Source organism: Pezoporus wallicus, unplaced genomic scaffold (genome assembly GCF_028554395.1).
Source record: "Pezoporus wallicus isolate ANWC-B61680 ecotype Strahan unplaced genomic scaffold, APGP_CSIRO_Pwel_v1 contig_420, whole genome shotgun sequence".
NCBI lineage: Eukaryota > Metazoa > Chordata > Aves > Psittaciformes > Psittacidae > Pezoporus > Pezoporus wallicus.
Genome location: NW_026636658.1, coordinates 226,346 through 253,434, shown reverse-complemented (window position 1 = coordinate 253,434; position 27,089 = coordinate 226,346).

The following is a 27,089-nucleotide window of genomic DNA, read 5'->3' as shown; positions in this document are numbered from 1 at the left end:
CCCTTGCAGGATGCCACTCCCTCTTCCCTAACCAGAAAACATGAGTCAGACTATTTAGCAAGAAGCAAGAGTTTTCTGGAGAAGCATTTTATTGCAGCATGTCATATGCTGGCATGAAGGAGGGCCACAGCTTCAGCCCCATTTTTACTTATAGATGCGTTTAAAGGGTGTTACTAATGGTCAACACAAGTTTGAAATGAAGCCAAGAATAAAAGTGAAACCTTATTGTTTCATGGGAGCAGACAAAAGTAATTATACAGCCTGCAAGAGCTAAGCAGAGTTTAGAGCTTGTCGCAAGCTCTGGCCCACAGCTTGGTCTTCACGACAAAAGCCAGTGGCTGCCTCTGCACTGTCCTCAGCAGCGGCATAAGGACACATGTGCCCTAGGACAAGCTCTGTTTATGTCTGTGTTTTAGAGGCTTATATCCTCTTTGAAACTTATACTTAACCTAATTAAATTCTTTATGGGTTTGCATGCTCATGCTGTCCCTATACAGAGGTATACACAATGGAAGCTCTGCTTCCATTGCTGCAAACACCCCCACAGGCCATTTGCCACCATCCATAAGTCAGTATACAGTACTGGCCACTTTTCTCGTTCAGCAATGTCCAAGGGCAGCTGGATGCCTTTCACCTCTGCAAACTGGCTCGATTCACCCTCTTCTTCAGCAGTTTCTGCAACTTGTTCTAGGGGACTCCATACAGCTGCATTCCATCTGCGACGCTTTCAAAGCACTGGAGGGACACAATAGACTAGATACTTGCCCATACTGTCCCACACACCCTGCCACTTGTGACTGTCTAGCCTAGAAGCTAGAGGGAAAAAAATCTCTCGGTGGGAAGATCTTGGAGGGAAGATCTTTGAGAGCCAATAAATCTGCATTGTGACGAGTGACTATTAATACAACATAATAAATGCTTATCACAGATATGATTAGACACAGATCTGTTTTTACCTCAACCCTTCATCCCCCATGGTGCGTGCCACAAAGAACTGTCATGGTTTAAGCCCAGCTGGTAACTCAGAACCAAGCAGATGTTCGCTCACTCCTCCTTTCTTCCTCCCCCAGCTCCTGGAGGGATGCGGAGGAGAATCAAAAGTATGTAACTCCCATGGGTTGAGAAAAGAACAGTCCAGTAACCACTACTGCTACCACCACTAATAATAATGATAAGGGAAATGACAAGGGAACTGAATACAACCTCTCACCACCCACCGACTGATACCCAGCCTGACCGAGCCATGGTCTAGCCTTTCCAGATAACTGCCCCCAGTTTATATAGTGGACATGACGTGCTGTGGTATGGAATACCTCTTTGGCTAATTTGGGTCAGGTGTCCTGTCTCTGCTTCCTCCCGGCTTCCCCTCCTCCTTGGCAGAGCATGAGACTCAGAAAGTCCTTGGTCAGTGTAAGCATTACTGAGCAACAACTAAAAACATCGGTGTTATCAGCGCTGTTCCCAGGCTGAAAGTCAGAAACACAGCGCTGCACCAGCTACTAAGAAGAAGAAAAATGACTGCTGCTGCTGAACCCAGGACAGGAAATCAGAAAACAATTAGGTTATGTGATCTAATGTAAAGCATTGATAATATTGTCAGAAAGAGCTATTCACTGCAAGGAATAGCTGTGCAGCACACTGTGCAGCACAAACCTGCCCTGCAGTTGAGGTCCATTCACACCCTGAACAGCTTGTTCACGGCTTTTCCGGGTTTCTTTCCATTAAGTAGGTGTTATTTGCAAGAAGTGCTATACTTCAGGAGCCAGGCCGTTAGCACAGCCCTTATCCAGCAGCTCAGAGAGGTTCTGCAGCCCACACTGAGACCTGCGCTGCCCCACTCCAGCTCAGGCAGGGCCTGAACCACCTAGTTCAACAACAGCTCAGTGCCAGGGGACCTGTCAGTGTGGTGGTGTCAACATACTCCTTGCCTTTTGCTCAGTCTTTACTTACCCCCCTTCTTAGTTCATTGATTTATTAGTGGAGAAAGACACTCTTCGAGCAATAGCTTGCAAGTTAGAATTCCCCATTTCTGACACTTTTAAGGGCATTCTATATTACCTCATCTGGTAAAAAGATCTGGCTGCCTACCATAGCCTTTCACTTGTTAGCACCTATAAGGTCCCTTACTGTGGGCCTGAGTAGGCTGCGCCACAAACCCCCCTCCCAATTTCAATTGCAATCTCCTTCCAGTACAGCCCTATGGATGATGAGCAGTAAATAGCACTTACAAGCAATGGGTTTGTACAATGCTCATCTGGTGGTGGCTGTTTTGAGCAGTCCATAGCTGAGTCACCACCATTGCATCTTCTCAGCTGGGTTATTGCAAGAGCCACAGGGAACGCAAAGAAGGTGGCAGTTCGGAAAATGCTCCCTTCACTCCTGTTTCCAAAGAAAATCATTTCCACCTTCCACTTCCTTTTGTCAGATTACGTTCATCTACTTCTTGTGCTGTTTTATTAAACCATATATGGATAAATGTTGCCTAAGAATGAAACATTTCTCTGAGAGACCCAATTTATTCTTTAGCTATGGTGCTGTGTTTTGAGATAATTTAGTGTTAGGCACAAAAAATGAAAATCATATGGAAACTGTCAAAAATTAGAATAATTTTTAGCTCAAAGCTGTATTTATAGAAGGATGTTTAAGTCTCAAAAAGAGAGATCAGATTACCTGTTCCGTGTCTAAAAAAAGAGCAATAACAAAAGCTGTACTTATAAAGGTGCAATGAAAAAGGTTAATACAAACCTGAAATCAGTAATCTGAAAGACTACTTTATCATACTGTATCTGAAAAGCATTGGGGAAATACCAGTACACTGGTCATTCAGTATTTGAAAACACTACACTACTCATTACACATCTACCAAAAGAAAGGACTTTTCATTTTAGCTCTGCAGTTATCACTGTAAATTATCTCAGTACTGTCTCAAAACCAAGAGAATGCAACAAGTTCTATTCTTCATAAAGGGTGTAAAAAAGAAAGGCACAGACTTCCAAAGGCATTGTAAGCCCACATGGCTTAAACACCTTGATGCTTAGGAAATTCTGATTCAGTCCCTGATTCTGCCTGGGTGATTGAAAAATCTGGAAATAAATTTCCCATCCAAAATACTTTTGGGCATTGTTTTTCCACTGTTTTAACTCCACATTCCACGTTTTTTATGAAGTATGAACTACATTACTCAACGCGTTAGCATTCCATTAGGATTCACTTTCTGATTATTCACAGTAGAGATGTCCTTATCAAAAACACACAGATGGGAGAAGATTTAATAATTATTCTTTTTGTATAAATTCACTGAAAGAAGTCAGGCAAATATTTCCTTATAAAAATTAATGGACGTCTGATAAATTGCTCAATGGTTGAAACTAATTTCTTTTAATCACCAAGCAAATTAAATATTAAGCCGTATTTCCCATTTATTTTATAAATTTCTGTGCAAGTGGGAATAAAGATTTCCCACACGGTCAAAATGCAAAGAAAGAATGAATTAAAAGCCAGATTTTCAGACCTGAGCCCTGTGGTCTCCATTGGAGAGAGATGTTTGCTTTTCCATTAGCTTCCTTGCACGTTTCATGCTGCTGCAGAGCAGTACTCTACCAATACTCCTCTGGAATAGGACGGACTGACAGAGACCAGACTGAGAGCAGCCCTGAGGAGAAGGACTTGGGGTTGTTGATTAAGGAGCTCCCCATGACACATCAGTGTGTACTTGTAGACCAGAGCACCCTGATGTGCTGTGCCCTGGTGAGACCCCCCGCTGCAGTCCTGACCCAGCGCTGGGGCAACAACACCAGAGGGACGTGGAGCTGCTGGAGCGAGTCCAGAGGAGGCCATGGAGATGCTGCGAGGGCTGGAGCAGCTCTGCTCTGGAGCCAGGCTGGGAGAGCTGGGCTGGTCAGCCTGGAGAAGAGAAGGCTCCTGAAGGGGAGACCTGAGAGCAGCTCCAGTGCCTGAAGGGGCTGCAGGAAAGCTGGAGAGGGGCTTGGGACAAGGGATGTAGGGACAGGACAGGGGGAATGGCTTTAACCTGCCAGAGGGGAGACTGAGATGAGCTCTTAGGCAGAAGCTCTTCCCTGTGAGGGTGCTGAGGCGCTGGCACAGGGTGCCCAGAGAAGCTGTGGCTGCCCCATCCCTGGCAGTGTTCAAGGCCAGGCTGGACACAGGGGCTTGGAGCAAGCTACTCTAGTGGAAGGTGTCCCTGCCCATGGCAGGGGTTGGAACTGGGTGAGCTTTAAGGCCCCTTCCAACACAAACCAATCTGGGATTCTATGCTTCTATGATTTCTTCCTGTGCACAAACACCTGAAAACTGACAGATCTGCAGTGGAATGGAATAAAGGGCGACTGATTCCCCTAATACTTCATTAACTTCCCCCCTGCCTTTCCTTTAAACAATTCATTCCCACACTTATATTTTCCTTTCCATTTTCTCCTGTAAAAGCACACATTTCAATGGCTGAGGAAGCTTTCTAGGATTAGAATGTATGCATTGAAAGCAAGACTCTATGCCAATTAGTGTTCATAGGAAACATATTTTGCTTAAATATATACACACACACCAAAATGCCAGTTTACAGTTAAATAGTGATGCTTTGCATTCTGACAAATTAACAGCGCACACTGCATGTGTGAATGCAGCCCATAGGAGACACCAGACAAGCAAGGGCCATGCCAGTTCAGCAGACATCATTACATGTAATATACTTATTTCTCAACAATGTGAACAAATTCTGGCTCCAGTATTTTCCTGAATAGCACTTCACCGCCAAGTGGACTGTTCACACCATTTGGAGGAAGGCTTGAAGTGTACAGCCCCTGGTGAGCCCGAGATGATCCAGGGAATGAAACATTCGAGTACCACAGCTCAGGTCAACAATGGTTTAGGGACAACCTTTGTTTCTTCAAGAGCAAGAAACTGGATACTGTCTAGTGAAAGAAAACCTGCTGTTCCTGGAATCTGCTCATGCGAGGTAAGAGCTCTTCCCAGTCGTTTCAGTAAGGTAATATGGCTGAGAACCTGTTCCTGCCCTTTAGGAAGGATACTGGCAATTTTCAACCCATGCAGTTTTCTTGGGTTTTTTGACATTTTATCTCATTGCTGCCTCCTAAACTCTGTTGGTTGTGAATGTGCTACAAGCACAGCTACAAGCTGTACTTCTGTTGAGCTCTGCCACTGCGTAGTGGACTAATAGTACTGCTCACAACTGCCGTGCTCCTGAGATCAAAATGCAGACATTAACAGTTTTATGTGTTCAAGGGCAAGAGGGGTCAGCATGGAAACCACTTCCTCTACTGAAATCAATCCCAAATGACAAGGCAAGGAGCTGTGTTCCCTTAACATGGCTACATGCCTGAGGAAGCTGCAGACACTGAGCAGCCCTGCGTGGCTGTGGTTAGACCTGCTCCAGCAGCCTCTGTCATGCTCCTTCTGCAGTCACCACATCCCTTGATGAAGCTCAATGTGAAGATGCATTGCTTTGCAAGAGTCCTCGTGTGGTGCAGCTCTGTAGCACAACACCACCGAGGCACACGAGCACCGTACCAGGAAGAGTCGGTGATTTCAGAAGCAGCGTTAGGGGAGGTTGTGCTTTGCCTGCCCAGCCCCTCTTGCAGCAGCCCCCTGTCCCATCAACACAGGCGTTTGTGAGCATGGGTAGGAAGCCCAGATGAAACTCTAAGCAGGGTGGAAAGCTTTTAACTCACTGGGAAAATGGCGTTATTTCTCCTCTATATCTGTTTCTCAGCCTTTTCATGGTTCAGCCATACAAGCATTTCCCTAGAGACAGCAAACCTCATGGCCCCACCACCACTGACATCCTGGATGAACCACAGGCTTTGGGAAGCTTTCCCCTTCCTGATCCAATACAGGAGGCTAACACAAGACTTGCTTTCCATCAACATCCGTTCCCTGTTGTTAAGTATTTTCTGAGCAGCATGCATTAATTTGCCCCCATAGTAACGCCCCCAAGACATCACTGTCATCTTTTAAAACTCATTTAGACTGCAGCCCAAAAGCTTGGGCACAAGTATGTTTCCTTGGGCTCTCTGAATGGGTCCTCCTCCCTCAGGGATGACACTCTGGGGAGTGTTTGCATCATGGTGGGTGCAGGAAAACATGACATTCCTACGCTATGGAAAATAAGTGTGCTGTCATCACAATAGCAATAACATATTTTGTTAGCAAGGGGTTTTCCATAGCAATTTACATCCCAGAAAAAAAAAAGAAAAAAAAGAATTTGTGCACATTTCTTCTCCATAGGGAAGTGTTAGCAAAGCCTGCCTTCCCAGCTTGCACTGTATGCTGAGCTTCTGCCTGTCTTGTTTTGGCTGTCCTAATTTACATAGTATTTCCTCTCCCTGTGTAGGTTTCAATGTTACACTGGGGTCAAGCTGTATCTTTTGCAAATCAGGATGTAAACAAGTCTGGATAACTCATGCGACACCATGCTGCACACCCCCTTCTCTCTTCGGAGTTTTTTTAGATATATATTAACATCAAAAATTATCCGGGATCCTTTTAAAGATCCAATTTCATACCTCCCAGCATCCAGCAAATAGGCTACATAGCAGGCAAATGCCAAGTGCTCTGAAATAACTATAGCAAAGGAAGCTCTGATAAAAGGCCCAGCACACCAAAAGCGCACTGAAAGAGCAATATCCTGTCAGCTAGAAGTTGCTTGTGTAATAAACAGACTTTGAATTTTATGTTCATTCAAACAGAAACATCCCCATAAAGCACCTTTGCACCAAAAAAAAAAATGGAAAAACATTTGATTGGGGATGAAATAGGCTTAGAATAATTTGGGCTTGTGAATCCTTGCCAGCTCCACTCCTCCACACATTCCTGCCTGCATTCTGATCTCATTATGTGCCGGGTGAGAGCGCGAGCTTCACTGGAACAGTTCTCACCCATCTGCATCCTCTTCTTCCTTCTCAAACTGAAGGAGGATGTATATTTATAACCCCTTCAAGATACTGTGTGGATCCACAGCAAGAAGGCAGTGGTATTTGGAAGCTGGGCAGGGAGAAGGCAAGGATAGCTGGCATGGAAGATGCAGGTGTGTGTTTTCCTGTTCATCCTGGTTTACGAAGCTGAGGCTTCACTTCAGATGACTACATGAACTGCCCCAATGCCGTGCGGTTCCTAAAATAAGACAAAAGCTTATGCTCAGACACCAGTTTTTCCTCCCACAAGTATTGAGCATATCTGGATCTATGCAGCAAGGTCCCCAAGGATGGGTACTGAAACCAGGTTGATTCAGAGTCTAATGACTCTGCTAGTAGAAAGGGCACTGCAGAAGGTGCTGATGCTAGTGGAGATTATGAATGCTTTGAAAGTCTCTTTCAGAATGCAGACCAGTCTTGATGATTGAATAAACAGTCTTAATCAAGCCAAGACATTCAGTAAAGGTAAGTGTGAAGTACTAAACAAAGGCAGGAGAAATGAAATGAGCAAAGTAAGAAATAACTGGCTAAATAAGAGCACTGCCAAATGTGTGCAGGGAGTTATGGAGGACCTCAGGTGGAATATGACTCAACACCACGACACACTGCAACAAAAAACATGAAGCTCATTCAATGATGCATTAGTAACACTGATGCATGTCAGACATGAGAAGTAATTATTCATTAAACATGAGTGAAACTTCTCTCAGGGTGCAATTTGGAGCACTACATTTCATCAGAAACACATGCCGATTTGAGAGGAAAACATCCTTCTATACACAAGGCTGAATTTCTGTTTTGTCTGGAAAAAGAGGGAGGGTACAATAGCAGCTTCCAACATAGCAAGCAAGAATATGCGATTGATAACATAAGAATTCATCTAATTCAAAGAGAGCAATAACCAAGCTACATATTAGGAAAGGTTTCCTAAGAACAGTGAAGAGGTGCAGGGTATCTCTTCGTCTGACTAATTACCCTTGCCTCTCAGCAGGGCTGTTTATCCCAGGCTGGCTACTCTGTGCCTGGCTGACTGTCCAATGTCAAAACCGGCTGCTCCAAGCAAATTGTGTCTCCCTGCTTCATGCTCCACAGCACTCCTCTGCACTCAGATGACACTGAGTTCCACACAGGACCGCACCACTGTCAGTCAGTGCTCAGCTACGGCTGGAGTAGCTGCTCCGAGATTTCCTGCCCAATCTGCTCATGCCAGAATAGCACGGGCAAGTGCCACTCAGTACAGGCTACTGCAAGGACACAAAACCACAAAGGGAAGCTAGAACAACACATTAGCTCAGCGTGCATGGAAGACGTATGAGGACATTTCCACTGGAAGCCAGGTCATCCCGCTCCATGAAGAGCCTCAGCAGCATCTTCGCATCTCAGGGGAGTACATCTCCCAGCTCGTTCTCCGCAAACAAGTTCACTGGCAACCCCTGTCTTACAGAGAAGCCAGATCCAAGACCATTATAGAAAAGAAGGGAGGACAGCAATTCTTCAGGTTCTTATGATCATTTAGCTTGTCTGGGCAGCATTCCACACTCCACTGCTCCTGCACTCAGACTCTGCCCATACACTCTACCTGCTATAGCCAGCACAGCAACTTCATGGGACAGGGGTTTGAAAGTTCTCTCACAGAGCCTTGCTGGAATATCCAAGGTAAAGAAGCTTTTCTGGGGAAAAGCAACATGGGTAAGCTGAGGTTCATTCCCAAAACAGAAGGCTTCATAGCAGAAGTACCATCAGACCTGCTGGCTGGGAGCCTGTCAGCCCCACTCTTACAAGTTACTGCCATGGTCACATTTTCAGGGCTCTTCTTTAGGATGTCACAGCCCTTGTGAGAAGCCTGAAGGACCTCAAAAGTTCCAGAGAAGAACAAAAATTGAAACCCTCTTTGTCTCAGCGGTGTAATGCGACCTAGTGTGTACATATGGGAAAAGATAATTGGAATAGACAAAGCCATGGGCAATTGGGCAGATGATGTGCCAGAGAACTATGAACATCTGTTGTGTGGTAAATATGCAGCCATCAGCTTTTATGCATAGCCTATAAACAAATTCAAACAAAAGAACAGGGTGATAGCTTTTATTTATATGTAACTACATAGAAGTCTGTGAATTAACTCTCCATTGTAAAACACTAACTTGGCAGATCAGCTCATCTGCAGACCACTGTCAACAGTCCACAAAGTGCATTTAGCCCATATTAACCCATATAAAGTAAGGGATTCATGGGTTCAACTCTCCTCTGCCCCCTCTATTCTCCCTAAATCCCATTGCTGCCTCCCCCTTCTCTAACACTTCTCAAGGCTCTGGACACCCTCACTGATAGATCTGTTTCCCGTTGATCAGCTTCCACCTAGGATGTGCAGGTGTTGCTAGGTCACCACATTTGGTAGAGCTTAAGACAAGCAAATTCAGGCTGTCTTTCACTTTGCAGGAGCTCCCTACACCTCCGTAGCTTCATATTTCTCATTCAACTTCTCATACCTCTACTCTGCCATGGTGCCTATGAAGACAACTGTTCAGTTGCTCTGTGTGTTGAGGACTATTGTTTCATGGCTGCCTTGCACCCTCTACCAGTACCCTCTGTCATCCACTCCGGTACTTAGAGGACAGGCTTTCTGAAAGGAGAACCTTTCTGTTGCATGTGTTTGTAGTGCCTAGCACAGCCCAGCCTCTTCCAAAGCTGAGGTAATAAAACTATACAAAGGCGACACCGTTAATTCACCTTCTCTTTCCATACAGGAAATTGCAATTGGCAGGCAGAATTTGGGTCAGACATGCATTTTGTGCTATCTCATTGAAAGCAACAGTCCATTAGGACATGTAACTGCAATGTTTAAAGCTAGAAAGGACCTCAGAAACACACCCTATTACAAAGATGGTGAATTACCATCACCGGAACAATATTTTTATACTGTTAAAACAAGGTAAGCACACTTCATTTACTCCAGCTTAGTGGCATTCTGTCAACCACAATGATATTTTATTGCTATTAAACTGTTGCTTTCCATGAATAGGCTCTTGGCCAATGGCTAAAGAAGCACCAGCAGAAGATGAGGAGCCTGCAGAGAGCTTAGCTGATAAGAGAATGGGTTAAAGAGAAGCTATTCTTATTTGTGTGACAATCATCTGTGAGAATATTTCCCGTCTGTGCTATTTTTGGTTCCTAGAGAGATGGCTCTTACAAGAATATGGAATTAGAATTTGAATACAGGCATAGTAAGAGCACTTTGCATGTGTGCCCACACAGCCTCCTTCCCCCACACACCTCCATCAGGGAGTTCCACTGCTGAGCAAGGTCAAGTTATAACAATAAGGCACTGCAGAAAGGTCTTTAACATTCCCAGATTGTTTAAAGAAATTAAAGCTCATCTCCTCATCTCCTCAAGGAATGCTGTTTATTTTAAGGGTCGCTGTAGCATTATATTTATAACTCATTAAAGCACCTTGGCTTGAAAATGTATGTCAAATGAGGAAACCATTACACTTAAAAGACTCACACATGATGGCCAGATTCTGGCTGTCTTTAACCACATGGTCTACCAGAAAGAAAAGCCTTCCCCTCCTGCACAGAATTTGAAATCACAGACAAGTCACTGCAATTATTGAAGGAGGTACTTAACCTTTCTGACATGGATTCTCTCCCACGTGTCTCTTTTGGGCAGGAGCAACTCTAAGTGAATGCTTGTTGCAAAAAGAGATTTACTCGAGTGGCTAAAGGGATTAATAACTTCAGGTGTAGCACACACATTCCCAATATGGTTTTAGCTGTGCGGAAAGAACACCTGGCTAATGGACCCTTGTGTTGTTGGGCTCTGAGCAGAAGTGAAGTCCCTACTGCACTGATATCCCCTGCTTGAGTCAGGAGCCAAGGTGGGACAGCATGAGCAGCCCATGGACAATGATGGGTAGTGCAGTTCAGTTTTCTAACAGAACAGGTTAGCAGCCTGGTGCTGGTTACACAGAGCTATTATGCAGCAGCTGACCTGAGCAGCAGGATGGGAGCCTTTATTTCATTCAAGACTTTAAAAAGGCACTCTACTAACTCCATTTTGTCTGCCATTCATGTACATTTTAAAATTCAACCTCCCAAGGGGACTTCAGAGGGTACACTTGAAAGTCTACTCATGTAAACAGCTGGGAAGGTCTGTTTGTTTTATAGAATCATAGAATCACAGAATGGTTTGGGTTGGAAAGGATCTTAAGATCATCCAGTTCCAACCCCCCTGCCATGAGCAGGGATGCCTCACACTAGACCATGTCACCCAAGGCTCTGTGCAGCCTGGCTTTGAGCTGCCAGGCGTAGAGCACTTACCACTTCTCTGGGCAACCTTTTCGGGTGCCTCACCACCCTCACTGTAAAGAACTTCCTTCTACTCCTGCTGGAAGTGATGATCCTGATCAAAAATGTAACACACACTTTATCTTATGGTATCGAAAATGTAAGGCATCAATCATGCTTTCAGCAGAAGCAAAAGAAAGTCAAGCTTCTAATGTTGGGAAAGAACTGGGCTGCAAGTTTTGCTTATTGAGAAGTCATTAAAGCATCACGTCTCCATAAAATGTCATCCATAAAAGACAGGTAGAACATTGCTGGTACAGCATTATAAACCACTGATGAACAAAGTCTTTATATTTACTGAGTTTTTTAATGATGTTTTTAAATGTCTCCTTAATTTGTCAATGAGCGTTCATATAATAACATTAACATTAAACGCACATTTCTTGTAAAGCATAATTGTGAAATTATGGCTTTAGATTTGCAAATCTCTTCTCAGATAGTAAGGAATTGCTCATCATGCTAGTTAGTGAGGAACATGGCTCCTTGCACAGCACTGTAAACTGAAGCATGAGTATTAAATACCTTACCTAAGCTTTTGGCACACAAGATCTGCTCTCCAAAGAACAGTATAGTCCTGGCAGTCAGATATTCAGACCAGGGACCTGGCTGATTTGGCTGGATTAGACTGAAACCCTTTCTCAGCTATAGGTTTCCATGGACATCAAAGTAAGGAAGGGAGAGATGTGCATGCCCAGATCTTGTCTCAACATGGAGAGCCTGGACGTGGTCTTTTGGGTTATGCAAGCATGAGGCGTTTGACAAGGCAGTGAGGCACTGCAGGACTCACGTAAGCCAAACCCTTGAATGCCAGCTTCTCAAAACCAAGCATCATGCCAGTGAAAAAAGCCCATGAAGCTTCCTGGCCCTGTGGCCTACGCAGCTAATCGGATAGCAAACTCAGGTAGCCAAGAAACATTGAGCAATAGTCAATGGCAGCAGAGAAATCTTAATGGGGTGGAGAGCAGAACCTCTACCCCAGAAAGACAGATTCAGCGGAATGGCAGAAGTCAAACTTTCACCCACTTGCATGTTCGTAGGAAGAAGCAGAACATACTGTACGAAGTGAATTTTAAAATACCCAAATCTGTGGGGAAGAAGTTCAGTGTAATAACTGCACTTGGTGCTGGCTTTATCCAAGGACTCTTAGTCCGCATGCGTGCGCATTTTAATCCACTTGGAAAGAAGATTACAGCAGTTTATACAAGGGCAGTCTTGGTATGGGCTGAGAGCGCCACGGAGCCAGTCAGGGAGCAGCAGTCGGTGCACTTCATGTTCATATGCCATTGCACTGTGCCGGCGTCTTCCCCAGGGGTTCCAGTAACAGAGTACTTGGAGCCCCAGTAACATTTCACCTAGCAGTAAGTAGTTTCTAGGAGACCTCAGTTAGGTCTTTCTAAAGGCTCTGATTTGACTCATTATTTTACTTTTTCTATTAAACTGAGGTCAACTCTACTTCTTTAGGACTCAAATAAAGAAATGGATCTGAAGGCATCTTACCAGTGTCCTATCACAAAGACTGTCATAGATGAGATGGAAAGAAAGGATTTCTAAAAGGAAATCTCCAGAACAGGGTAAAGGAAATGCCATGATTTCAAAAACCAAAGTTTTAGGGTCCTTCTCAGAATCAATAAGGTTCTTGCTTGGAGTTAAAATTACTTATAAAAAGGATGCTTTGGTGAAGAGCCTCATTACTGCAGTTTTTATGAACAACTTGCTGAGAATAAAACTGTATTTGTTTCCATTAAAGAACCTGAGTCTTTCAGAGAAAAGGGAGGAGTATTTACTTTGTAAAGCACAGCCCAGTTGAAATGTCCGCAAAACACTTCATGTTTTGTTGAAACATTAGTTGAAATGATAAAGCTGATGTGGTGATGCATATTAACACAACATATTTTTCCCTTCACATTTCTCACAAGGTAGCAGTACCTCCTCCCACTACAGGCAGCAGGAGTTATAGATGTGCAGCACATAAAAATCTTAAGTCCTTTCAAAAATTTATGATAGCAAGTAAAAACCTAAGCCCAAAGATCATGAATTAACCTCTGGATCCAATAATTCCCTAACAGGACAGACAAGCTGTTTACTGCTGTATGGATATATGGATACAAAAAAAGGTTTCCATTCCCTGGTCTGCAGGCTCTGTACAAATCTCCTATCTCCATGATATGAGGGGAGCTCTACAGCTAATCTAATTTGGTCTATGGCTAGTTTAATTTGCACCATCTGCAAATAATCACTAGGGGCTAAAAGGGACCCAAAGGCCAAGCATGACAAACAGGCGTCCCTGTGTTTCTCACAGCCACACTCCTTTTCCCTTGTTTTCCTGATTTTCCTGGCTGGTAAGAGTAGCAAATACAGCTCCACTTCGACTACAGCCCCCATGCAGATGCTAAGACCCTCCCTGGACCAACAACACCTGCTTTAGACATAAATGTACCTGAGAGATTAGCCACAAAGGGCTAATTACATGAGCATAATCTACTTTAGATCTCACAGGAAAGACGAGGCATGAGACTCAGGCCTGAAAATCAGCCTGGTCTACCCAGCCCTGCAGCGTCGGCACATCCAAAAGTCATATAGAACCCACAGAAGGCTTTTTGTCTTCTCTAAAGCCAATCTCCAAGGCCACGGATTCTGCTGGGTTTGCTTTAGCTTGGCTATGTAGTGTCAACACAACAGCAGCTCCGGCTGCACGCAGATTGGTGGAGAAAGTAGGTCAACATGAGACAAGCTGTTCCCAGAGTAGCATTTCTCTCTCCTCTCCCTTCCCTTCTGTAAATGAAGAGTGCTAAACTAGTTGCTTTGTAAAGCACATAGGCGTTCACCCTGTCAAACAGCAGTAAAGCCATTCTGCTGCACAAGTTGCAGTCCTAGATGATTATTTTATCACACAATTTAGAACAATGTGCCATGTTTGTAACAGAGTTCATAGGAGACGAGACTTGTTAGTACTAAAATTCAAACTAATTACCAAAAAACTGGTTTGAGTAGTGTAAAACAAGGGGAGTATGTAAGCAAGACAAAAATAATTCTAAATATTAAATGAATATTCATTAAAAATGCATATTTTTACACAGTTTGTGGGTTTGTGTCACAGAAAATTAGTTTCTGTTAAAAATTAGTTTTCTGTCAAAAGAAAGCAGAAACTGTGTTTTAACTCAGAGCACACTGTATTCAGGGAAGAGGTCTTACATGTTCATCAAACAAACTATAACAAAACCATAGAATCACTGCTCCACAGACATGGACCTGCAATGTGCGGAGATGTGTTTTCATTTTTCAAGTCTGAGTTACCCTTCACAAACAACTACTCCATTATATTCGGGTGGTAAAAGCAAAGAAGGAAGTGAGGAGTGCCCATGGATGGGTTAGTCACTAAACAGCCAAAATGAGCAGATTAATCCAGTATATGATTTATCCACTGTGCACACTCTGAATTATATTGGAAACCTTAAAAGGGTAGGCTGGTGACTCCTTAAACTCCTCTAGAAAGTTTATCTCCCTGTATATGTCCTGACTTACATCCTTAGAAATCAGAAAATATGACTATGAATTTATGCATGTCAATAACAGGTATTACCTTGAAAGGGCTCTCTCCCAAATCATACATGTGATCAAGTACTGAGAGCAAAAGATCTGACTTACTGTCTAAATTAAGGAAATACTATTAATTTCAAGAGGAGTATCCATGAGTTAAGAAAGCCAGATTTGAAGCTGGATCCCATTCAAGCCCCCTGAAAGTCAATGGAGCAGCTCTCCATGATTGTAAAATGAGAAGGATTGGGCTTGTGCCCATGTTTAGTATTGGATATGTATTTTTCCATGGTACATATTTTTCCTATATATAATGCAAATTTGACTGAATTTCTTTTTCCCCTGCTTAGAGTATTACTTGTTGTTAATGAGCATTAAATCTGTCTTGAGTTTATCATCCCTTTGAGTTTCTGCATAAGTACTTCAGCAAATTTTCCCCTTAATTGCTACCCAGTGTTCAAGGGAGAAGTAGCCTAATTTGTTCCACCTTTGGACACAAAGCTACGTGGTTGAGTCACCATCCCTTGGAGGCATTTAAAAGACATGTAGATATGGCACTTAGGAATACGGTTTAATGGTGGACTTGGCAGTGCCAGGTTAATAGTTGGACTTGGTGATCTCAAAGGTCTTTTCCAATCTAAATGATTCTAGGATTCTATCTTTCTATGAAATGGTTACATGACGGGTACAAAATTATTCCCCCATTTCAGCAGCGACACGCTTATCTGAGTAATTCCCTCAGTTGATGAGATTTGGGCAGCCCCCACGGGAAGGAAACAGCAGAAACAGTCCCACAAACTAACCTGTCTGTACCCAAGTTATCCTGGAGCACGGCTCACAAATATTGGAGATTACAGTATCTCCTGTTCAGTTTTATATTCTTTGCTTTACTGTAGTCAGCACCAATCGGACTTTACAGTTAACTTACATATTATTTTTTCTTTGCTCCATCCCCCCTTTTAGCAATTGTTGTTGTGTCTTCCCCTATGATTTGTTTAATATCAGAGCGGGGGAAAGAGAGAGGGATACTGGATCCGATATGGGAACATTTTCTCCTTTGTATCAAAGAGCCATCTGCTAATTTACAAAATACAAACAAAGTTACTGGATGTGCAAGAACCCCTGTTGGGAAGCCAGGCACAAACAGTGCCTGTACCACGTCAAGGAGTGCTGTGTTTATTCTGGAATGCACAGCTCTCTGGGTTTCTTTTATCTTTGGGTATTTTTCCTCCTTCTTCTCATTTTATTGATCTTAGTTCAGCATAGCGAATAAGCTCTAGCAAGATAATAAATACAGATTATTTATAGAACACTTTTCCTACTGTAAAAAGCACTTTTCTAGACAGGAACAGAAATCATATCAAGCAGCAACTACTCTGGGGGCTGGTGCAGGAAAGGTTGATAGCTCTCCCTGCTCCAACCTCCCTGTTTTGAAGCCCCTGTTTCTGTTGACCCTTTGTTTTCAGAGCAGTTGAGTGACACAAGAGTCAAGTTAGTCCAGCAGCTCCTTTCATCCTCTCTCCCTGCCTCCTCTGTGCACCATGCAGGGCAAGGCACCATGCAACACTCGGGAAATATCTCAACCTTGTCCTTGTTCAGTTGTGCTGTGAGCAAGAAATAGGAAAAAAGACAAAACACAGGAGCAGGAGACACCTCCCATGCTCTTAATCTGCAGCAAGCAGAACGACATTCAGCAGTTAGTGTGGTCAGCCAGCTCACCACGGTCTCACCACAGGTTCTGACAATGTCACCCTCCAGATGACAGAGAAATCATCCAGAGGGAATGTACACAGGGTGGTTAAGTTATGTTATAATGGCAGCGTATGTTTAGTGCTCGGACCTGGAGCTGGTGCTGAGGTTTGAAAACAGACAGAAAAATACCAGTGGCATGCCTGCAAACTTGCTTCCTAAAAACTGGAAGTCTTTATGGCAAAGATAAGGCTGTGCACAAAATGCAACTAACATAGTACTCACGAAACAGGGTACTGATTGACCCAATTCCTGTAAGTTGGACTAAAATTAATTTAAATTGGGGGGCTGTGTTTTCATGGAAATTTAGCATTTGAGGATCTTGCCACACTGACAGACCTGGAAGGTAGAGCAGAAACAGCAGCAAGGACAAACTAAAACCACTGTCCTCTTCCCTGTGCTCAGGTAAAAACACCAAACCTAAAACATTTCAGGAAGTCCGAATCCACAAAGGAGCCTGCACAGACAGTGGAGTCTGGCACGTAGGGCCAACCTGCCACAGTACATCTCCACAGCACACAGACACAGCTCCACGTGAAATCAGCTTCCCTGCTTCTGAACCCAGAGTGACTCCCAGGACAGGAGGGTGTTTACTGCACCGCACTTCTCAAGCTTGATAGATCTAGGAGTAGGTCACAAAGTGCCAGCTCCCTGCCTCCATGCTGGTGGTGTGGAGATGTGCTCCATCTGTGTCCACCCCACCTCAGGATCTCTGTGCAGACTGCCGATAAGGATGTCAGTTACAGGGATAGGCTCTTTAGCCATAGACATGTGTCCATCAGAAGGCAGGCTGAGGTCACCAGTCAACAGAACCAGCATGAAAAGGTTTTGTTGGCAACAACTTCCAGCCAGCAGGTCCAAGGATATGAAGTGGTGAGACAATAGTGTCAGCTCTGATGCATGCCATGCTGTGCTTTTTAAAAGTAAATTTTAATCTAAAGTCTGATGCATTGCAAATGTGCGACTGCAAAAATACAATTGGAAAACAAATCCACTGGTTGCAATGTCCTAAAATGCAAACGGAAAAAAAAAGTTAAGGCCGCACAAAAGCAGGTGTAAATATAAAAACCCTTTAAGTTAGTGCGGTAGTCTCAGATATGACTAGAGTGTCCTTTCATATAGGTACGTGTATGCGTACACACACATCCTACTGGTATGAATGAGAATTAAGTACAAGTTACACCTAAGCTGACAGTTCAGGGATTCCTGCACAGATTGCCATAGTTAAACCAAATACTCGCATTTCCTGGAAAGTAGATACATGCTGATTAAGAGTGGCCTTTTCAACATGTAACTTTATGAAACAAGCAACAAAACTCTATTTTCTATGATGTTTGAGAAAACTGTTCAGTAACCGGCAGCTATACCTATGCGAACATTTACTATGTATGTGACAGTACAATTTCCAATTGCTGTCCTTCCTTTCCATTCAAACAACACATGGAATGACTGAAAATCACTTGAAGTGAACCTGCACCCAGTGGAACACCCAGAAGTTCTGCTAATTTACAGGACACATGACTTTACCCAGTATATTTTAACAAATGGTCCTGAGAGTACAGTAACATCCATTCCTTCTTAGCGGAAGGGATGCTGGCAAGCCACAAGTACCGTTGTGCTCATTAACTCATTTTGCTATCTACATTATCATCTGCATCAAAACACAAATTGAATGCTCTGCCAAAGGTAGCTCTGACAACAGTAAATGGCAACACACGGGTCGATGTTGTGCTACACCCCAGGGCAGGGTGTCCTCCATGCACACGCGGTGAATCTGCCCATACAGATTTCACACCACCGTGGAAACCTGCGGAGGCACCATGGACTGCCAGTATAGGAATCCTATCAACAACCAGTATTTACATTCAGCCCACTTTTAGAAAGCTATAAATGTTTAACGGGTGTGAGCTAGCATGGATTTTTAGAAGGGTAAAAAACTCAATTTTGGACTGAGCCCTGTCACCAATGTTTTTGTCTGTTTTTACAAGGAAAACCCCCACTTTCAAGAAATGCTCCAGTATTCCAGGGTATTTCAGTACTCTGCACTACTTCTACTATTTCCAGGGCAGTTGCCACAAGACTGATATAAAGCTTTTCTGACATAGTCTTTGCAGATATCATTATCAAAAATGTGAGCTTGGAATTGGGAAAACACTGGTGATGATTCCTATAGACCCAAATGGGAATGTATTAAAGATTAATTAATTTTAGTTTACATCACTTTCCTGGTCTGTTTCTAGCATTGTGTGCACAATGATTGTGTCATTCATCACTCTGAAGTATTCAACCTTTACTATTTTATAGTATTTCTATAACACAGGGTCTATTCACTCAAATATCCAGGCTATCATGTAACGTCTTTCTGCCTGTGAAGGGACTACACAGAATATTTGAGACTGGAGCTGCTTTAAATAGTTTCCGTTGCTCTGTGTACACAGCATATGATTTTTCCCTCTCATCCTCCAGCACTTTTCCATTGCGGCCTTCACACGTCACACAGTGCCTTATGCACCTATCAACTCTCACATACCGTAGGGTAAATTTTAGTTTCACTTATGTTGGCATAATCCCAGTAAAGCCAGAAGGATTGCCTGCGTTTATCCGAGATCAGAAGACAGCCCCAAGTTAGGCTGAGCTACATAAGTGTTTGGAAGGAGCAATTACGTTGTGCAATGAAAGACAAAGGTTTCAGAATTCAGGCTGACAAAGAGGTAATATTCCTCACACATGGATGTATTAACTACTGTCACTACTTAGCCTTGGGAGATATTTTTGCTGAGAATGTAATTCTTTTGTATAGGATAAAGCCAAATTGCTGAGCATTTTGAGTTTTTAATAAACAAAATAAGCGTTGCATCTGATATTATTAACAGTAGGGAGAGAGGTCTTTCTGGATATAGTGCTGTAATATGGCAGAATATCCAGATGCTATCAGTGAAGATAGATTAAATAGATTAGAAGAGAGGAAAGAAATAAATTTCAACCCAAGGTCTTACTGCAGCAGCAATGAACTAAAATACTTATTCTCTTCTTGTCCCAAATGACTTGGCATTGCTCGGGCTCTCAAACAACTATCATATTTCACACCAGTTTAAGTTTATGTTTTAAATTCAGTTTTGTAAAGCACTGTGGGATTTTCCAGACTGAAAGGCATCGTATATAAATTTAAAATATTATTATTATTTCAACATTATTTATGGATACCATCTGTTCATAACTCCGTTACTGTCTCTTCTTTTTAATGTTCTTATCACAGACTGCCTTGCTTATTACTTGCTAAATTGGTCAGAATTCAGTTCAAGCAATTTTGAGTTATAAGTTTACCCCAATGAGTGCCTGCCAAGAATGATGTTTATGGCATATCTTGCATTGATTTTAGAATTTTTAAAAGTAATAAAGCACTGAATGAGGTTCCTTTCTTCTCACAAATTAGAACCTGCCATATTAATAGAGTAATGTGATGCTATCATCGCTTCCACTGGTTTTTTTCACCAGACTGACAGGAAAGAGAGGTTAAATTCACAGACATTTAAGCTGTTTCTTTAAAAGGCCTAGAGGAAGCTGATGGCTTATTTTTTAAATCTTCAGGAATAATCACTCCAGACCTGATCCTGCTACTCCTTTGTGTAAAACCACCTTATTCTGTAAGCTGCCAGGTTGGCATGCATAAGGCTGCTCCAGGGCAGAGCACTGCTCATGTCAGCAAGAGGACAGTACCAAGCTCTTCATCATTTGTCAATGCAAGTGGGAAGAGCCCAGTCCAGTTTGCCTTCACCTTTGTGGTGGCAGCTCAGCTATGCTCCATTTCTTCCTGAATACATCTGGAGTGTGGGTAGAGACATGAGCATCCCGACCTCCAGTCTTCCAAGATGCTCTTCATAGCTGAGCTTGGTGGGGTTGGAATCACACCTCAGCACTGGTCAATGAGATGCAAAGCTGACAGGATTGCTGTCATTCCCGGGTGGGTGTCACTTACTGACCATTAGAGTTCTGCTTACAGTCACTATTCAATTCATGTTTACTCTTTCAAAACCTGCCCAAAGTATAAACCTTTGCATTAGTTGCTCTCCTGTCAGATTTCACATGCAAACAATAATGAACAATTCAGGGGGAAAAAAAGTCATCCGAATAGTACTAGTGAGGTTTGATTAGAAGCTGTACAGCAGATTCACTGAATAAACCACAACACCCACCAGCAGCCACTGCCATACTGCAGCTGCCTGGAATTTTTATTTTCTTGGGTTTAACTTCATAACTCCACTTTCCTTTTCCTTCTTGCTTCCCCTTGGCTGACATATTCTGTAGCTGCTGAAATGATCCTCTAGCCAGGAATGCTGGATGAGCGGCTGCCTGTGGATTGATGCCAATACTGCACTGGAAACTGGAAAGCAGCACAGACTGGCTTCTACCCATATCTCCTTCCAGACAGAGATAAAAAAACAGAGCTCCTTATTACAGACTGACCTGTGAATGCAAGATTTTCTCCTACCTGCTCCTGTGGACACATCAGCATTCTAGGAGTCTTTACACTGACCATGCATGATGCCAAGCTGAGCTTCCTACTTCTCTTGCTGGGTTTTGAGAATGCCAGAGATCTGTGAGGCATCAATTACAACCCTGAATGCATCCCTCAAAATAAGTGTTTTGTGCATTTTTGTAGCAGATCACCCAGTAATAGCACATAGCTCAAGCAAGTAACAGAGCACAAGTGCGCTTCCAACGTGTCAGATAGCAATTGTGTCGTAACACCACACTGTACACATGAATAAATACAATTCTAAATTCAATGAGATATTTTCCTTCTGCTGCTCATCCTGCCACAAATGAATACACCAGCCATTAATTACTGTGCTCAGCACCTCCCTGCAGCAATTGTGTAATAGATTCATTTCCTGTCCTTTGTCTCGTAACCTTTCAGATAAGTTTCATGGGTCTGGAATGGCAAGCATCAAAATATATGGGTTTGTTCATTTAATGTTTGTAAATGTTACAGCTCTCAGATACCCGCCATAACTTTCTCAAAGTTCTACTACACTACTTAGAAATACTGCAGGATATTTGAGCATTAGGATCATCTGAGCTCACAACTAAGAATAAGGAAGCTTTCTCAATCAGAGATATTTGCATGTCACATTTTATGGTAAAACTTATTTATATTTAAATTGCTAACATATATGAGAAATAGTATGGTATTACTAGGTTTTTATCAGCTGCCAACCGTTTAGGCGGTTAGGACTACACCAGTATAACCTGGTCTTAGTAAAGTCACTGCAAGTTCTGCCACTGGCTTCAGCGAAGCTGAGATGTCACATAAGTCTCTATTTGTGTATCACTAAAAAAATTTGAGAATTTAAACTAATATGTTGTCACTGCACCTCTGCTTTTTTAAACCGTTATTTTAGGATGCACCAGTGAAAGTTGCTGAGTGCTTCAGGCATTATGAAAGGGACTTCCATATCAAGAAAACCATAGAGCTATTTCCTGATCATATTTTGCAAAGTTTAAAGTCCACTGAGGTCATGTGCCTAGAGCTGACAACACAGCACAGGCTGAACACTGAACAGACACTGCCTAAGTGATGAAATGCAAAGCAATACTACTAGTGTCTCGCTGACATTATTATCTACTGTTGCACAGATGTCTCAGAAAAAGCCAAGTTTCTCTTCTCTCCTGGGCAAATGTAAGTCCAAGAGGGGAAAACACAGGAACTGGGCAAAAATAGGTAGTGGGAGCAATCTGAAATCCAAGTTTTCTGAACCTGGAATGAGTCCAAAGACCCTTGGGGAAATTACTTTCCAGGCTGAATGAGCAGCAAGTGTAGACTGGCAAAGCTGGAAAATAAACCTCCTGAATCTTACAGACCAGGTTTCAACCCTGAATAGTACCACATATGCAATGTACCAATTAATAACAAAACAAGTCTGAGCTTTCTGACTGGAAACACAGCATGGCCCTGGGCTTAGAGTAATGGATTGGAACTAAATTCTCTTCCTTCTACTACTGGCCTGTACAACCAGTGCTGCCTTCAATGTTATCCTTAAAGACAGTGACTCTCTCTCCCAGCCAGATGTGCAATATCCAGCAAATAGAGGCTTTGCAAAAAAAGGTGTTAAAAATAAATAATTAATCCCAAAATTTCTAAAATGCCCTTAAAGCAATACATCAAGAATAGGGTTACCATGAATTAAAACTAGTCATAAAGTATTTGTAAGACTCAAATGCTAATGAAAAAGGGAGGAAAAGTATCACATTTATTTCCCAAGTTCTGCCTAGCTTTGCTCCTCACGTCTCTGCTTAGCCAAAACTCATGCAGCTCTGCCTAAATTATTAAAACTGAGTTTAAGACTACACAGGACACATATAAACTCTGGTGTCCCTTCTCTAAGGAGCTTTTTACTTGGTTGCTTCAATCTGTTAGGTATCTAGGTAGTGCATTCCTAGAATGGAAGAAAAAAATTAATTTCTAAATTCTACTGAATACTCTTTGGCTTATTTTTTTGAATATAAAAGCTGTCAGTGCACTGGGTTTAGCGTCAAGCATACCCTTTAACTGGACTGCACAGTGACTAGAGATGCTTCTGGACCTGGCATTTGCAATCCCTTAATGCCACTGTGCAGCTTTCTTGTTACACTCTACAACACCATCTGTAGTTGATACTTCACTATTTCACAGTGGGATTTCTCCTGCTGTCTTGATCCATGCAGATGCCTACAGTGCCTGAAGTCTGCCATGGGATTTACCAGTCTTGACTCCACGTTTTGCTGGATTTAGCTAACCACTTGGCATATTCCACCGAGGACAAGAGGACCCACAGACTGGTGACTTGTCACATCAGGGATGATAAGCAGTACCTCATGCTACTGAATGACTTTGCTAATATTAAATTCAAAGCTTATTTTCAGCTGACATCTCTATAATCACTTCTCCACTTTAAAAAAAAAACCTAGTATGGAACCACTGCTCTTCTCTTTGTACCTAAATTGTCAAACTTACATTCTTATTGTAGAGATGCATCCAATGGAGTCAGGCAGACAAGAAAAAAGAAAGAAGTTTATTGCACATCACATCAAAAAACAATCCTTCAACAACACAAGGCTTGTGAAAGATTTTGTCCAGTGTTAGAGCATTACTGACAACTTTTCCATGCTGCCTTGGCCTCTGGAAACAAAACTGAAACCTGAGAAAACACAAGGGATATGTCCTCATTTCTATTATATTTACTTAATAAGATGGCAGGCAAGTCGGAGTTGAGACTTCATTTGTGCAGGAAGTCTATGGATCCAACTTTAATCATCTACAAGTAACAGTAAGGCAGAATAACAGGAAGGAAATAACCATGAGGTTGACTAGCAAGGGATCCCATATTTCTGTACCTCTTATATAACCTTTGTTCCTTCATTTCAGCCTTCTCTTCAATACAGATGGTAACAGATCACAGAAACATTGTGGGGTTTAATTGCTTAATGTCCTTTCTTTGCCTTTGAAAAGGCAAAGCTCCCTGCTGCCAAACAGTTTAGGTGGATGTCCAAAGGGATTTACAAAAGTACTTAAGCAGGTTAAAAGCCTACATCCCACTGACTCTCAAAGACTTTCCATAAACCTGACACTATAAATGAAGTAGCAATAGGAGAGAGTCCCGTCACCCCATCTCTATACTGGCCAGGACATGGAACAGTTTTCCAGATTCTCTTCTAATGACTACATCTTAGTCACAGACAGCCTATTTGTTTCTGGCTGACACACTGATTTGAAGCAGGTACTTATGCAGCTCTATGTCTTCCATGTCTCAATACCTAAAATCAATGGGAAACTTAAACTCTTACTACTGTCCAGACCAGGGCTTGTTACCTGGGTGAGACCAACTGCTAAACTGAATGCTGGACATCAACAAAATGTGCACATTCAATGACACCCATGTGGCGCAGAGGTACAATGTGCCTGGTGCTGTGCTGTAGCCACCAAATTGTTTAAATTTGTCTTGGATTATTCTGTATTATTTGGACTCCTCCCAAACCAGAGAAGGCAATAAACTGGCCATAGAAGCTCCCCAATTGGATTAAACTGCTGTTATAACCAGTTGCATTTATTGTATTAAATGCTAGTTAAGGTACTGCTTCTGAGTTGCTTTACCATCAGCTCAGAGACCCTGTAAGGAGGGCTCAGAAATGACAAAACTAGCCAGGCTTTTCCAAAAACTACACCAAAGGTGTGCATGGAGACTGAAGAGATCCAGTTATAAGCTAATTCCCCTGACTACAAGTAAAGTTGCTTCATAGGCCAAGTCTGGCAGCCCCCAATGATCCACCCTTTCTCTTGGGAAGTCTGCATTGAGCTGTTCATAATGTGGCAATTTGGGGTTACCTGCACCCAAATATAACATAAGCCTTCCCCCTAAATTCAAACAGTGGATGTACCCTACCAGCAATTGGGAGTTAGAAAACTGGTTTTGCAATCAAAGAGGCATAGTGAAGAATAAAAAAGAAAGAGGCTTAAATTACACTTTAAAATGAGCTAGAGAAATTGGCTAGTGCAGAATGCAGCAAATGCTTTACTCTCTGGTAGGCAGTGAATCTTACCAGAAGCATAAAATGGTAGATCTCAGGGTTTTGTCCCTTGACGATTACATGTATCCAGGTGGAATTTGAATTTTATAAGCCTTCAAGCCTAAATTGTCTTAGGTACTGTCTGTTTAAAAGAACACATTTCTCTTTGCACATTTTGGTCAGCACTGTAATCAAGGGAGCCACTATATATATATATACGTGTATATATATATATATATATATATATATATATATATATATATATATATATATATATGCTGGATCCTGTTCAGCTTAATAGATAGAAATTTGGCAGTAGAGTGTTCTCCATATGGGGTTTTCAGCTGTAGAAAAGCCTCTGCCTTTGCTATAAAATAGACTGAGATTGTTCCATTCCAGAGTAGGCTGCCTCTTCATCTAGATGGTTGAGGAGGACTGGATTCAAATGTGAGCTGGCTCTTTATATGGAATTAAGCACCAGTAAAACAAAACACATGCTGGTTTTCTAAGGCTGTTTGTGATATTCCCCTGAAGTTCTGAGGGAATTATTACCCATTTTTTCTTAATTGCATTTTTGGTTTAAGTTTTATCAAGAGCAACCAGGGAAACAGAATGGCACATCCATCAAATATAGCTTTTAATGAATATATGTGTCTCTCCAGACACTGATCTAACTGTGAAGGTGCAGAGCAGTGTTGGAAGATTTGGCAGTCTAATAAAAGAAATACACCATAGAACATCACACTGAAGTTATTTAACCAGACAAAATTACACTGGGATAAATGTACAAATACGTTTTCTCAAGGTACCACAAGTATAACGGCTTCATTGTACAGGCACAACTTTCTTTCCCATCAAAACAAAGAAGTTTAGCCTTAAATAATGAATTTGTATAGGCAAACCAAAAAATTTCCATAGTTGCCAAAGGGAAAGCAAAGAACAATTTTAAGGACAGGGAGAAGAAAAATCACAATGAATTACTGAGAATAATTCCAATAGCATGAAAATCACAAATAGCTCCTGTGAAGCTAATGTTAGACTCTCTGAGAAACCAGAAAAAAGTCAAAAAACCTAAATATAAAACACTGAGACAAAAAGAACTAAAAAAACCACACAAACAAGATTACCACAACAGAGAAATTTAATAATATGGTAAATTAATATTAATACTGAATGATTACTAAAGGAATAAATGCTTCACCAATAATATTTAGGTTGGACAGAGCCTTGAGCTACATGGTCTAGTGTAAGACACCCCTGCCCATTTCACTAGATAATCTTAAGGTCCTTTCCAACCCAAACCATTCTATAATTCCACGATTCTATGATTCTATGATACAGTTCATATGATGGTAGTTTCTTGCAGGAATGGTATTAAGCCGTTATTTTTTCTTCGCAAACCTGATGGGCTGTACACGATCTACGTGGATCCCATTGAAGCTTTCAGAAGGTGCATCTTTCCTACCTGGCTAATAGCTACCTAGTATAATGGATGGCAACAGGAATCTTATCAGGTCAAGCAGGCATATAGAAAGCTACCCAGAATCAGTTTAACACTCCTGCTCCATCACTCTAAATGTTCACAAGTTTCTCTTCCTTAAACGGTTGGTTTGTGGCAGGTCCTCAAGGAGGAATAATAGCTGGAAGCCCTGCATGGCTTGCACAATGCAAGCAATTATAATTCTTTCACTGCTGCTTTTATATAATTGATATAATTAATGTTTTTAGGTTCAAAATTAATAAAAAACCATATAAAACTCACTGGAGAGTTTGCTCTTGAAGAATACATTCAAATTATATTTGTGCTCTCTAAAAGAATTGAAAGTATTACCCTTAAGTTGTTTATTTCACTAGTTCATTCTTTGAAGTTGTATGTGTCTTTGCAACAGCAGTTGGAATGAATTACAATATATACTGTATTCTGAGATGGTGTCTGTGTTTTCTCAATACTGCACTGCTTTGGTAAGGCAT